The sequence below is a fragment of the Myxine glutinosa genome, chromosome 2 (genome assembly GCF_964187855.1).
Source record: "Myxine glutinosa chromosome 2, kmMyxGlut1.1, whole genome shotgun sequence".
Lineage (NCBI taxonomy): Eukaryota > Metazoa > Chordata > Myxini > Myxiniformes > Myxinidae > Myxine > Myxine glutinosa.
The window spans coordinates 235,372,018-235,387,723 of NC_136262.1; the positions used below are offsets into that span (position 1 = coordinate 235,372,018).

General features: G+C 42.7%; 1 protein-coding gene across 3 annotated transcripts in view; it reads left to right on the forward strand.

The window, feature by feature from the left end:
- Positions 1 to 15,706, forward strand: part of LOC137420737 (GON-4-like protein) — a 177,833-nt gene that overhangs the window by 131,507 nt on the left and 30,620 nt on the right. The gene's annotated exons all lie outside the window — the stretch shown is intronic.

Below are 15,706 nucleotides of genomic sequence, written 5' to 3' on the forward strand. Positions count from 1 at the left end.
AAAAAAAGGGCTTTTGGGGGGGGGGGGGGGGGGGTGACGTTAAAAAAATCCGCATATGTATTTTGGATTTTAAAGAATCGCTCTATGGTGCCTCAGCCTTTGTTGCTATTTGTAAAGTAATATTTAATTATCCAGATTTGTGTGTGTGTGTGTGTGTGTGTGTGTGTGTGTTTGTGTGTGTTTGTGTTAGTGTTACAATCGTGGCCAAATATATTGGCACCCTTGCACTTTTTATGCCTCCGGCGACGGCATTATGTTCTTTTCGGGTTTTCCATCCGTCCGTCCATACGGGCTAAACCTCGTTTTTTCTCAAAAACCATATGTCCGATTGAGACAAAACTTTCAGGGTAGGAGTGACACCCATGCAGAATGTTTTTATTATAATTGTGACGTCATAGGTCACGTGGTATGGCAGCCATCTTGGATTAAAAGCAAATAATTAAAATATTATTTCTCGGAAACCACTGAATGGAAAAATTGGAAACTTGGCACATTGTCAAGTACTCCCAATAGGGAACAAAAGCTTGATAATGATGACATCATAGGTGAAGTGGTATACCAGACAAAAATGTTTTAATCGAATTCCTTATCCTAAAAATCTGAAATTGCATGCACATGATCTAAAACCCATTTGTATTGAAATATTAAATTTATGACATCATAGATCACATGGTTTGGCAGCCATTTTGGATTGAAGGAAAATATTAAATAATTATATCTCTGAAACTGCTCACCCTATCGATGCAAAATTTTACAAATATCATCTAACAGCACTGTTGCATATAATTTGAAAATGATGTCATAGGTCACGTGGTTTGGCAGCCATCCTGGATAGAAAAACGAACCTTATCCGATCAACACTAAACTTCACAAACGTAATCCCCTACCCATACATATGCGGAGTGATGGCATCTACCCATTGTGGGACTATGCGGACTGCGGAGGCATATTGGTGACACAGTCGCATTGTTCTAGTTTCAAATAATGCACCATTTCTTCCAGAAATTTGTTGAAATTTAAAAAATCTTTTGGTATCCACATATGTATTTCTTTGGTTTGCAGTGGAACAAAACAAAAAAAGCTGAAAAAAATGGCCTGGACAATATTATTGGCACCTTTTAGACGTTAGAAATAATTTGATTTCAAGCAGGTGATTCTCCTTTACTTTGGAATTGAACTCACCTGTGGTGAGTTGCAGGTGCCTGCAATATAAAAACCACTCACTCAACCAGTTTGAATAGAGAAAGCAGTCATTCTGCTGTTTTGTGTCACTGTGTGTACATCAATGAGCCTGGAGAAAATAAAGAAAACCAGAGAACTGTCGGAGGATGTCAGACACAAGATTGTGGCCAAGTATGGACAATGTCAAGGCTACAAGTCTATCTCCAGAGACCTGGATGTTCCTGTGTCCACCGTACGGAATGTTATCAGGAAGTTTAAGGCCCATGGCATTGTAGCCGTCCTCCCTGGACGTGGCCGCAAGAGAAAACTTAATCGAAGATTGCAGCAAAGGATTGTTCGAATGGTTGAGAAAGCACCTCAATCAACTGCCAAACAGATTCAAGCTAACCTTCAGACACAAGGTACGACAGTTTCAGCTCGCACCATCCGTCGCCAACTCAATGAAAAGGGGTTCTATGGTAGGAGACCCAGGAGGACCCTACTGCTGAGAAAGCCCGACGAGTTTGCCAAAACACACCTGAACAAGCCAAAACCCTTCTGGGAGAGTGGGAGAATGTCCCGTGGACAGATGAGACCAAATTCGAGCTTTTTGGTAAAGCACATCATCACAATGTTTACAGAAAACAAGATGAAGCCTTCAAAGAAAAGAACACCTTCCCTACAGTCAAACATTGAGGAGGTTCAGTGATGTTTTGGGGTTGCTGTGCTGCCTCTGGCACTGGGTGCCTTGAATGTGTGCATGGCATCATGAAATCAGATTACCCAGGCATTTTGGAGTGCAATGTTCAACCTCGTGTCAGAAAGCTGGGTTGAAGGTCATCGATCTTGCAGCAGGACAATGACCCATGAGCACACTTTAAAAAGCACCCAGGAATGCTTCAAGACAAAACGCTGGACTGTTCTGAAGTGGCCAACAATGAGTCGAGATCGAAATCCCATTGAACACCTGTGGGGAGAACGGAAAACAGCAGTTGGGAGAAGGCACCCTTCAAATCTGGGAGAACTGGAGCAGTTTGCACAAGAAGATTGGGCCAAACTGGCAGTAGAGAGGTGTGGGAAGCTCATTCATGGCTATAGGAAGCACTTGACTGCAGTTATTTTGTCCAAAGGCCATGCTACCAAATATTAAGTCTAGGGTGTCAATAATTTTGTAAATTCCATTTCTTTTTATTTTCTGATTTAAAAGGATATACTCTACTGGTCAAAAGTTTTAGAACACCTCAATTTTTCCAGTTTTTATTGAAATTTACGCAGTTTAATGTCTCAATGTACTCTGAAATTAAGCATAGAACAAATAAACAATTGGAGATAAAAAAAGAAATCATAGAATCATTTTGTTTAACAAAATTTAATTTAAATGTTTGACTCGGCAAAGTAGCCACCTTTTGCAGATATAACCGCCGAACACACTCGTGGCATTCTTTCTACAATGGAAATCAAATATTGTTCGGGAAGTTCTTCCCAACACTGTTGCAGAAGTTCCCACAAATGTGTTGCACTTGTAGGTTGCTTTGCTTTCACCCTTCTGCCCAGTTCATCCCAAACCAGCTCGATGGGGTTTAAGTCAGGAGACTGTGCTGGCCATTCCATGATTTGAAGCCTACCGTCTTGTTCTTTTCCTCGAAGGTAGTTTTGACATAGCCTGGAGGTGTGTTTAGGGTCATTATCTTGCTGTAGGATGAACCCCTGACCAACTAGGCGTATTCCAGAGGGTATTGCATGGCGCTGCAAAATGCTGTGGTAGCCCTTTTGGTTCAGGGTGCCAGTCACTCTGTGCAAGTCGCCGACTCTGGATCCAACAAAAGAGCCCCAGACCATCACGCTTCCTCCTCCATGTTTGACAGTTGGTGTCACACACTGAGGAACCATCCTTTCGCCTACTTGATGGCATACAAAAACCCTGCGTGATGAACCAAAGATTACAAATTTTGATTAATCGGTCCATAAGACCTTCTTCCAGTCTTCAGTAGTCCACTGGCAGTCCTTCATGGCCCAGGCAAGCCTCTTTTCCTTATTTTGCCATCTTAGCAATGGCTTTCTTACTGCCACTCGACCTGTCAATCCTGCAGCTTGAAGTCTTCTCTTCACAGTTGAAACTGAGACTTGCTTACTTCGACCAGTGTTATGCTGTGCTTGAAGCTGTTGTCCTGTGAGCCGCCTATCACGCAAGCTGTTGACTCTCAGAAACTTGTCTTCTGATTCTGTTGTGGCTTTGGGTCTGCCAGACCTCTTCCTGTCAGAGCTTCCTCCAGTTTCCAATATACTACTTCCTGCAGTGCAATATTGTCCAAATAATGCTTCAGAGGGTGTAATAACAGTCTGTTCCAATACTGCTTTTATACAGACAGGGGGTTTGTAATCAAATAATCAGCAGAGGTTGGGACACCTGTAGGAATTGTTTGCATCAACTTTCAAGGCTTAAGTTACTTACATTGCTGCAGAACAGCTGTAAGTTGTTAACCCATTACTTGTTCCCTGAAGAAGGCCTTTTTTTACAATATAATTGTGCAATTTACATTATTTTCCCGTTTTTGCTGACCTAAACTTTTTTTTTTTTACCTCGAGCAGTTTACTGCTTACCTTTGTGCCATTTCAGGTTATTCACTGGACATTAAACTGCGTAAATTTCAATAAAAACTGGAAAAATTGAGGTGTTCTAAAACTTTTGACCGATAGTGTATTAAGTTCTGAATAAAAAACAAAGGTTCTGTAATATTGACAGTGAAATAAATAATTGTGGAGACCAAATACTTATTTAATAAGACTTATTTAATAAATAATTTTAATTATTAAATTTAATAAATTAAATTAATTAAAAATAAATTTAATAAATTTAATTATTTAATAAATACTTATTTAATAATAAATAAGACCAAATACCAAATATTCAATTTCAACTTATTTTTAGAAAAAATTGTGAGTTATTTGAAAAGGGTGCCAATATTTTTGGCCACCACTGTATCATATAATATTAAATATAAATGTTCCTTCGGTGTAGGGAAGTGTTTTCGGTACCCACAAAAATAGAAAAAAACAATTTGATTCCTTCAAAATGGCAAGAAGATTAAAACATCACCAGGCAACGGTGGGTATTCCTGCTAGTACGACATAATATGTGAATAATATCCACATGCATTGCACTTCAATTACCTATTGATTCCTTTTCTGGGTGATTTTAAAATAAGAAGGAGCTGATACTTCAGGTCCCTCGACTTTTGTGTGGTATGAGGAATAGATCTGTGCAATATGAAAGCTAAATCTTGATTTTTTTTTTTGATTTTTAAAAAATCTCGTACACAAGCCAAGTTACCGAGATGGTTGCCGTCATGGCAACACAATTCAGCCAGTCACCTCCATGATCTAATCAGGTTGAGAGAATGTCATGAGTAATAGATATCTGCAATATGAAAGCTAAAAATGTTCAACGGTTTGTGAAATATCTGAAAGGATTTCAATCAAACTTGCGAAAATTATGGAATCCAATGCAAAGATAATGGGTTCAAAGGATCAAAGGCCCTTTGAAAATCATTTGGCAGACCATAACTTCGGTTAAAAGCATCTGATGCTGTCTCTCTTGTACTCATCTCTTTTTTGCTCTCACTCTCATACTCTCATACTCTCTCTCTCTCTCTCTCTCTCTCCTCTTTCCTCTCTCTCTCTCTCTCTCTCTCTCTCTCTCTCTCTCTCTATCTCTATCTCTATCTCTATCTCTATCTCTCTCTCTCTCTATCTCTATCTCTATCTCTATCTCTATCTCTCTATCTCTCTATCTCTATCTCTCTATATCTCTATATCTCTATCTCTCTATCTCTCTATCTCTCTATCTCTCTATCTCTCTTTCTCTCTATCTCTCTCTCTCTCTCTCTCTCTCTCTCTCTCTCTCTCTCTCTCTCTCTCTCTCTCTCTCTCTCTCTCTATCTTTATCTCTATCTCTATCTCCATCTCTATCTCTATCTCTATCTCTATCTCTATATCTCTATCTCTATCTCTATCTCTCTATCTCTCTATCTCTCTATCTCTCTATCTCTCTATATCTCTATATCTCTATATCTCTATCTATCTCTCTATCTCTCTATCTCTCTTTCTCTCTATCTCTCTATCTCTCTTTCTCTCTATCTCTCTATCTCTCTATCTCTCTATCTCTCTCTGTCGCCACCTGTCAGCGCGCTGGGTGCTGTGTCATGGCGTCTGTTCGTGTCTTGGTATTGTAGCTCCGTGCTCGGGGTTTGTATCTTTATCTCCCCTTACCTTTTCTCACCTTTGTTCCGTCTTTTGTGTGTCACCCTTCCACGTTATCATCCCCCCCCCCCCCCCCTCCCTCTTGAGAGTGAGAAAGTGAGAGAGCACACGTGGTGAGACCGGTAAAGGTTCCCTCTTAGGGCGGTTCCCTCTTCGGGGTTTTTTTCGCCTCGTGTTACAAATCGTAATACTTTTTCCGTTTCTTTTTTCGTAAATATTTTTATTTTTCGTTTGTTTACTGGAGCTTTTTGGCTTCATTAACCCTTTATACATTTATACTTTGTTTAAACGTGTAAATGATGGCGGATAGCTCTCGTTACACGTCTCTTGAAGCGCTAACCCGGAAGCATGGGTTAGTTTGCTCACCTCCGTCGGGAATCGATGTGGAGGCCATTATCCTTACGGTCGGAGAGTTAATCGGTTTGGATAATGTAAAAGCGGCTTCTCGCATGAATAAACGCGTGGTAATATTTGTTTCCACAGTGCCCATGGTTGCTCAGATAGTCGAGCATGGGCTCTTCTTTGCTCCCGACGTGTTTGTTCAGGTTTGTCCACTCGAAACGCCGGCAGTTCGGGTTTCTCTCTCTAACGCTCCTCCGTTCCTTAAGAACAAAGACCTGGTTACTGAACTAAAGAAACTTGGTTCTGTCGTCTCTTCAGTTACAATGGTTCCTGTACGAGGAAAAAATAACCGTTTAAAACACGTCATGTCCTTTCGTCGTTTTGTTTATATGATCTTACCGCGTGGTGTAACCTCTTTAAATGCGGTATTGCCCTTCAAGGTCGAAGGTCACACTTATCGGGTCTTTGTCTCCACAGAGTCTCTAGTTTGTTTTGAGTGTGGTCAATATGGTCATTTAAAAGACTTGTGCCCGAAAAAGTCCACAGATAGAGTCACTAGCCTGAATGGTGATGAACAGCAAGGCTCTACTGAGATCGTTGTCGATGATGTAAACAATATGGGTGGTGCTGATGCAAACCCCATTGTAGACAAACAGAGAACCAGGAAAAGAACCCTCCCACCTTCTAGCGACCTCAACGAGCCTGATAATAAGGTCTTGGCCGGTCCTCCAACCTTCGCTCAAGTGGTTAGTGAAGGTTATGGTGGAGCGCGACCTCCTCCTCAGCAGTTTCCTCCAGTTGAGGAAATTCCTCAACCTCCCCCGCCTTCAGAATACTCTGAGGGTAATGTGATAAATGCTGAAAATGTATGTGTTGGCCAGACAGCACCTGAGTCTCTCCAGTGTTCTGAGGGTAAAACACCATGTGAGGTTGAGCCTCCATGTGTGTCCCCTGCTGAAGCTTGTGTTGATTGTGCCACCCCTCCCTCTGTGGGGAGTGGTGAGTGTGTTGGAACTAGTGATCTGTCTGTGGAATCCTCCATTGAGGCAGCTGAGCCTTGTCAAGCTCATGGTCAGCAGGGTGATAGTGCTGAAGTCTCAGATTTTCGCGTCGATGAGCCCGTTGCCTCGGCAATGGACTCTCAATGCAATGATTGTGACTCTGATGGGGGTTCTTCCGTTGCCTCACTGAGTGATGGTGAGGCCGACTTCTCATCGGAGCATGTCTCTGGAGGCTTTGTCCCTCCTGCTGAAATCGTGGATTTCCTACAATAAACTTACCGTAAAAAGCGCGTGAAAATCTGCGATTTCTTTGTTGATACTCACGCCTTCATTAGTGGGGCTCAGGAAGTTGTACAACAATCTGCGGCCCTTCATATTTCTGATCAATCACTGAAAAGACTGAAGAGGTACCTTGTCACAGCAAGGAAAGAATTAAACCTGTAATGGCTGTGTTGCTGCCTATGTTTCTATGAACATAGCAAGCTTGAACATTAATGGTGGGCGCAGTCAGCTGCGTCGGTCCCAAACTGTGCAATTAGCCAGGAGGGAAAAGATTGATGTACTTTTATTGCAAGAAACTCGTGCCACTGCAGACTGCATGGCTGATTGGCAGCAACAGCTGATTGGCACTTGGTTTTTTTGTAATACAGATTCTGTGAGTGCGGGTATTGCTTTTTTTGTCAGTTCACGTTTGTCTGTCTCCCCCCCATCTTTAAGGAAATCGTACCAGGCTATCTAGCCTCTGTAGAGCTTGAATACAATCAGCAACGATTTATGTTTGTTAACGTCTATGCTCCAAGCGATAGCACAGATAGAGGAACTTTTAAAAATCAGTCCTTTAATTTCCTGAGACACCTCTCTTCTGATACGTTGTTGTGCTTAGGGGGTGACTTTAACTGTACTTTAAACCCAACTTTAGATAGGACAGTGCAGAGCCACATCCAGCTTCAAGTAGGCCTCTTTCCAGTATAATTTCGTGGCTTGACCTCAACGATGTATGGCGGCAACAACACCCAAACCTGCAGCAATTTAGCTGGTGTCGGGTTTTACTAAATCATCTTTCACTTGCTCTTCTTGATAAATTTTATATTCCTAACTCTGCTGTCAATCTTGTGACATATATGGCTATTGTCCCTTCAGGCTTCTCTGACCATCCTTTGGTAAAACTGTGCTTTTCTTTTCCTCGTTTCAAACGCCGCACCCTGTATTGGTCCTTTAACACCTCACTTCTGAGCGTTCCTTTCTTTAAATCATCCTTTGTGGTTTTTTGGGACAAGGTTGTGTATTTCCAACATCGTTTCCTAAATCTCTGTCAGTGGTGGGACTATGATAAAGCGCAGATCCGTGTTTTCTGTCAGCAATACAAAACCAATTGCTCTCAAAGTAAACAATTATGTATTGATGCCTTGAAACAAGAAATTCTACGATTGCAGGAAGGTGCTGAGGTTCTCAGTGATGAAAGACGGTGTCAACTCCTCTTTGAAAAACAAACTCTGCTTAAGGAATTAATTCAAGAAAATGGTATTGGTGCCTTAGTCAGGCTGAGAGTGAATGGTTTACTGTCGTCAGACACATGTTGTAAAGATTTCTTTAAGTTTGAGAAGATGACGAAGGCGAGCCAGCAAATGCTTAGTCTTCGGGCTAGTGATGGGCATATTCTTAGTGATAATACGGAGATTGTTCATTTTGTTCGGTCTTATTTTGAGAATGTGTTTTCCTTTAAGCCCAATGATGTTCCTGCAATGCAGAATATTACGACCAATTTACCGCAGATAGATGAGCATCAACGGCATGTCTTGGATGAGAACATTACTCTCGGTGAACTTAAAACTGCGCTCGATGGCCTTGCTGATCATAAGGCTCCTGGTTTTGATGGGCTACCAGCTGAATTTTATAAAACCTTTTGGGACATGCTTGGTCCTGCTTTGCACTCATTGTTTTTATACAGTCTGCGTGAGGGATTGTTACCCCTTAGTTGTCGGCGTGCAGTTGTTTGCCTTATCCCGAAGAAAAATGACCTGCAATTGATACAGAACTGGCGTCCAATCTCTCTTCTCTGCACAGATTACAAGATTTTTGCCAAAACGCTAGCTAACCGTGTAAAGACTGTTCTAAGCACAGTTATACATCAGGATCAATCGTACTGTGTTATGCACAGATCTATGCACGATAACATTTTTTTGGTACGAGACCTGTGGGATGTGTGTGCATTTCAACAACAACATACCGGTCTCTTTTTTGTTGACCAAGAAAAGGCTTTTGACTCTGTTAATCATGAGTATTTGTTTCACATTTTAAAGCAATTTGGTTTTGGGGCATCCTTTATTTCATATGTATCCTTATTGTATAATCAAATTTTTAGCTTGATCAAAATCAATGATGGTCTCTGTTCACCTTTGCGGATTGAGAGGGGAATTCGGCAAGGCTGTCCCTTATCTGGAATCTTGTACTCTCTTTGCATTGAGCCTCTTTTGATTCGTTTACGATCTTCTCTTATGGGATTTTCAGTGACTCCATCAGAAAATCCCGTTATCATTTCGGCCTATGCTGATGATGTATGTGTTGCTGTTCGCAGCAGTAATGACATTGCTCTGCTATTTGAGTGCCTACGGGTATACTCTCAAGCATGTACAACGCAAATTAATTGGTCGAAATGCAAAGCAGTTTGGGTCGGCGGTACGCCACCTTCTGCCCTTCCAATTCTCCCTATGAATTTGACATGGGAAAAAGAAGGTGTGAAATACCTCGGTGTTTACCTTGGAACCCCAGGCTTTGTCAAAAGGAATTGGGATGGTTTGCTCCACAAAATCAGCAACAAATTAAACAGATGGAGAGGAATATTTTCGACCTTGTCTTTCCGAGGTCGTGCCCTGGTCATTAACAACCTGGTGGCCCCTCTCTTATGGCATAAAATGATTGCCTTGCAGCCACCTGCAACGTTGGTGTCGTCAATCCAAAAATGTTTACTTGACTTCTTTTGGGATGGCAAACACTGGCTAAAGCCAGAGACTATTTGCCTCCCACTGGCAGAAGGAGGTCATGGGCTTGTTGACATTCTTTGTCGGGTGATGGCCTTCCGAGTCTCTACAGCTCGTCGTTTTATATTTCTGGAGGCCTTGCCCTGGAAATCGACTGCAAACTGTATACTAAAACAAGCCGGCATGCTTGGGTACAATTGTGAACTCTTCTTCATGGAGCTGCAACATGTCGATGCTTCGCTGCTCCCTGACTTTTACCAAGATGTCTTGAACGTCTGGCGGTCCATTTCAATAACTCGCCAAATGGGGACATACAACAGTGAAAGGTTCCTCCGGGAACCCCTTTTCTACAATGCCCTCTTTCCTGCTATTCTTCGCTCACGTGCCTTTGTGCAACGTTTTGTGAGTGCTGGCGTGAAAACGACTTGGGACCTTCGTGACTGTAACAGGAACAGTTGGTTCTCCGCAGGACATCTTCAAGTAAGAACTGGCATCAGATCTTTGAGGAGCGTAGCCAAGGTCCTACAGGAAATCCTGTGTGTTTTTAGGCACCTGGGCCTGAGCTCAACCGCCAACATTGGTGACCACCATACACCACCACAGATCTGTGCTAGCTCTAGCCTGCCAGCTGATAGCGCCACAACATCTATCTTGCTATCCTCATCGCCACTTTCCAGCAAGGATAAAAAGAGACTATCGTTTGTGTATCTCAGTTCGGTTTCCCTCGTTACAGCCAGTTTCTTTTGGGGCTCGATGGAAAGAGAAACTGCCTTCTGGGTCTCCCTCCCATCCGCAATGGTCTGCAATGTATGTTTCACCGATTGTTAAAAGGACTGGTGATATTGCTTGGAGACTCGCCCATATGGTGTTGCCCTCCAATGTTTTATTACATCGTTTTAATGAGGATAATTCAGTGGAATGCCCCTTTTGTATGATTTCTGAAGACCTTTTCCATGCTTACGTAGATTGTGCAAGACTCTCTCCCTTCTTTGGTTTTTTATCAACTTTTTTTAATCGTATGAACTTTTCTTTTTCTACATGTGTTTTTATCTTTGGAACACCACTTAGTTATAAAAAACGCTCTGAGACTGCTCTTGCTAATTTCTTAATTTCTATTGGAAAATTAGCAATCTACAAAACAAGAAAAGCAAAGCTCCTGGCAAATGCTGATATTTTATGTGATGTGGTAATTGTGTTTAAGGCTCTAGTCATGGCAAGGTTACGCTTGGAATTTTCTTTTTGCCAAATGAAAGATGATTTACAAACCTTTGTGGAAAAATGGTGTGCAAAGGGTGGGTTTTGTAAACTTGATCATGGTTTGTTAAGTTTTTTATTTTAGTGCTTGGTGTTTTTATTGTTGTTGTTTGGCTGCACATGTTTTGAATTGTGGTGACTTTATTATTTGCATGACTTGTATGGTTTTCTTCCCTTTATAATAAAAGAGCTTCAAAAGTCTCTCTCTCTCTGTGTCTCTCTCTCTCTCTCTCTCTGTCTCTCTCTCTCTCTCGCCCCCTACTGGCCGTTCGTGTGTTGGGCGTGGCAAGATGGCGGTTGTGCAGTTCGGGGAGGTGTGAGTTGCTCTGGCTGTCGAGTGTTCCGACTGTTTTCCCTCATTATTTCAACCTTTCCCTCGCCCCCACGACTCCCCTGTTGTTCTCATATCGTTACTTCATTCGTATTCGTGTTTCCTCCCCTATGTTCGAACCTCTCCCCTGTGTTATCTTTCCCTCCCTTCCCTTCCTTGAGACGAGAGAGAGACAGAGCGCATGCGGTGGGTGATGGTAAGTGAGTTCGTTGCTTTCCATTGCATCCGCATGTTCTTATCGCTTCGTGTAAAGTGACGAGAACTGTTCTTTTGAATTAATTACTTTCTCACTTTGCCGTCGCTATACTTATCACGGCCCAGGCCGGCATGACGAGCGTCCGTTCTCGCAGTACCGCGTTCGGATCGTTGAGCAGGAAGCATGGCCTCACATGCGTCCCCCCAGCTCATGTTGCGGTCGAGGCGATTATTATCGCCGGCGGTGAAATTATCGGAGCTGAAAATGCCCTTGCAGCTTCGAGAATGAACAAGAAAGTTGTTGTCTTCGTGCTACAACAAGCAATGGTTTTGAGTGTTGTGGAATCGGGTTTATCCGTCGAGCCCGATATTTTCATCCCAGTTTCACCGTTTGATTCGCCATCAGTAAAAGTTCTGGTTTCCAACATTCCACCATTTTTGGAGGCCGAAAAAGTCGAGCTTGTTCTTCGTAATTTTGGCACAGTCGTGTCCCGCATTTCAATGGTTCCCTTACTGTGACGATCGTTATAAACACGTTTATTCCTTCAGACGTCAATTATTTATGATTTTGAATGAAAACCATCGTGACCTTGACGTTAAATTCACGATAAAGCATGATAACTACAATTATCAAATGTATGCAACAACAGAGGTGTTAACGTGCTATGCCTGTAATCAGCATGGACACCTGCGGAGGGATTATCCGAATAATCTCCCTGATGCTAATTCAGCGTCCAATCAGAACACCACACCACCTGAAGGACAGGAATTTCTTCCTGCGACTGAAAGACGGGACTCTTCTTCTTCACCTGAGGGACAGGAATCACTTCCTTCGCAAAATGCTCACCCAGGAGGGACGAATGATGCAGATGATGGCTTCACGGTTGTAACCCGGAATAAAGCACAGAAGCGGGCAATTGATACCAAACGAGACAATCAAGTGAAACCCAAGAGGTCTCCTTCCTATGCGCAAGCGGTAAGAACACCTGCCAAACAACCATCTGAACCCATTCCCACGGACTCACCTCTTGAGCAGCCCTGTACTCCTGTTGTGAGTACACATGAAACTGTTAACTCCCACTGTGCTTGAAGAACCGGAGATCCTTCGTGGAGTCGATGAGACGTGGAGACTCCCAACCCCCACCATGCACAGATGCCACAGTTAAAATTGATGCACCGGATGTACAAATTGATTGTGATCTGGATGTGGCTGTACCTGCAGCATCTGGACAAATTGTTAATGAAGAACCGCGGGAACTTGTGGTTGACGCATGGGTTACGAGTCTGATGGAACATCTTCTGTTGCTTCGACCCTAAGTGACACAGGCAGCGATGTTCCTCCTCACAACCTTGAGGTTGATTCCTCAGTATCTCCCGATGCCGTTCACGCCTTCTTACACAAAAGTTTTCGCAAAAAGGGGGTCAAAATTAAAGATCATTTTCTAGTCCTAGAAGATTTCATTCAAGTGGCTCGACTAATGATTTCTAGACCGGATCGGTACAACGTTGCAGACCCTCAACGTCACCGGTTAAGGAAATTTCTAAGTCGTGCTCGGAGCGAACTCAAAGACCATGGCTGATGTCCTGCCGGTGCCCCCATCACATTGAAACTACGCATTGCCAGCCTTAATATCAACGGTGGTCGCACGTCTCTTCGTAAAGTGCAAGTTAAACAACTAATCGAGTGCAACAAGGTAGACATCTTGTTGTTGCAGGAAACTCATTCTACTGAAGGTTCTTCAGCTGAGTGGGAGTTGTTTCTTAAAGGGCATTGGTTCTTTAGCAATCTATCAAGCCCAATTGCTGGGATAGCCATCTTCTTTCGGCAAACTCTTCCCTTGACTTTGGTTTCCTTTAAAGAAATTGTGAAGGGATATTTAGCTTCGCTGACTTTCTCTGTTGGTCAGCAGCTTTTCACAATAATCAATGTGTACGCACCAAGTACAAATGCTGAAAGATCTTCCTTTTTTGACTGTCTTGACTCGTATCTTGCTGGTGTCCCCCCTGACCATATTCTATATCTTGGAGGAGATTTCAATTGCACACTTAACCCCTCCCTTGATAGGAATGGGGCTGAGCCACATGCAGCCAGTACAAGACCTCTCGTTCGCTTAATCTCAAGATTCAAGCTGACAGACATGGAGATTGCAACATCCGATGCAGCAACAATTTACTTGGTGTCGCTGCTCTAACAACTTAGTGTCGCTAGCTCGACTTGATAAATTGTACGTTTCTGATCATTTCCTCAACCTCGTCTTAAACACCTCTATTCTCCCATCTGGGTTTTCCGATCACCACATCATCACTATGCATTTTCAGTTGCCACTCATAAAGGTGGTGAGCCTTTATTGGAAGTTCAACACAACACTTCTTCAAAACGAATTATTTGTTGCATCCTTTAGGGCCTTTTGGGCACATTACATCACGATGGATAAAGAGTTCTCGTGTTTACGTCAGTGGTGGGACAACGCTAAAGCTCAAATTAGAGTTTTTTGTCAAAATTTCTCATGACACAGTACTCGGGATCACGATGTAAATATAGATCTGGTGAAGACACAAATTCTTCACTTGCAAAACAAAGTGTCCTCCTCTCGTAATAATGGGCAGCAGCAGATGTTGTATGAAAAGAAAGCCCTGTTAAATGAATTACTGGCCGAACGTGCAAAGGGTGCACTCCTTCGGATGAGAATGACTCATTTGCAACAACTAAATAACCCGAGCAGACTTTTCTTCAAGCTGGAAACTGCCTCAAAAAAACAAAAACAAATATTGTCCTTGCATTCTGCTGGCGGAAGGATTTTGACTGATCCAAGTGACATTAAACTTACTATTAAGACTTTCTTTTCTCACCTCTACTCCTCCAAGCACACTTTCTCAAACCATATACATTCATTTACCGCATCCTTGCCTACACTTACTGAGACCCAGAATTCGACTGCTGAAGGCGAAATAACATTGGACGAACTCACTAGTGTTTTAAAGACCTTGCCCACCAGCAGGGCACCTGGCTTAGATGGGTTGCCAGTGGAATTCTACAGCACCTTTTGGGATTTGCTGGGACCATGTCTATTAATTGTCTTCATAGAAAGCATACAAACTGGTGAACTTCCCTTGAGCTGCAGACGTGCCATCATTTCATTAATTCCTAAAAAGGAAGATCTTCAACTTGTTGAGAACTGGCGCCCGATCTCTCTACTTTGTACCGATTACAAAATCCTGTCTAAGTTACTCGCTAATCGCATAAAGACCTTAATTGGGCACATTGCATCCCCCGACCAGTCTTATTGTATTCCCGGCAGATCGATATTTGATAATATTTTTTCTGTTCGTGATTTGATTTCGAATTGTCATTGTCAGAATGTTAACACCGGGCTGATCTTTTTAGATCAGGAAAAGGCCTTTGATAGTGTTGACCATTCATATTTACTTGAAGTTTTGAAGGGGTTTGGGTTTGGTTCCTTCTTCATTTCTTGTATCAAGCTGCTGTATCACAACAACTTTAGTTTGGTGAACATCAACAACAGTTTATGTTCACCTTTCCTATTCAGCGAGGCATTAGACAAGGCTGCCCTCTTTCCGGGTACCTGTATTCACTTTCCATTGAACCCTTGCTGATTCACTTACGCCACAAACTTTCTGGGTTCTTGGTGACACCTCTTGCTAATCCTGTTAAGGTGCTTGCGTATGCTGACGATTTGTGTGTGATTGTTAATACTCAGTCTGACATTGCTGCCCTCACAAGTGCTCTATGTGAATTCAATTTGGCATCCTCTGCTACTGTCAATTGGAGCAAGAGTAAAGCCTTGTGTCTTGGTCCTTCTGGGTTATTTATCCCACCTTCCCTGCCTAATGCTTTGCAGTGGAGGTATGATGGTGTTAAACATCTCGGGGTGTTTCTTGGGAATGAGACCTTTTCCTTAAAGAACTGGGATCAGATGGTTGATCACATCTCACATATCCTTAATTGTTGGAAAAGATTGTCCAGCCTACTGTCTTATAGAGGTCGTGTGCTGATAATTAATAACTTGGCTGCTTCCAAACTCTGGCATCGGATGGCTGTCTTACAACCGCCCAAATCGCTAGTCATTAACCTGCAGCGTATCCTTGTTAATTTTTTCTGGAACGGCATGCACCGGCTCCGAGCTGATCTTCTAAGTGTCCCCTTGGATAAAGGAGGTCAAGGA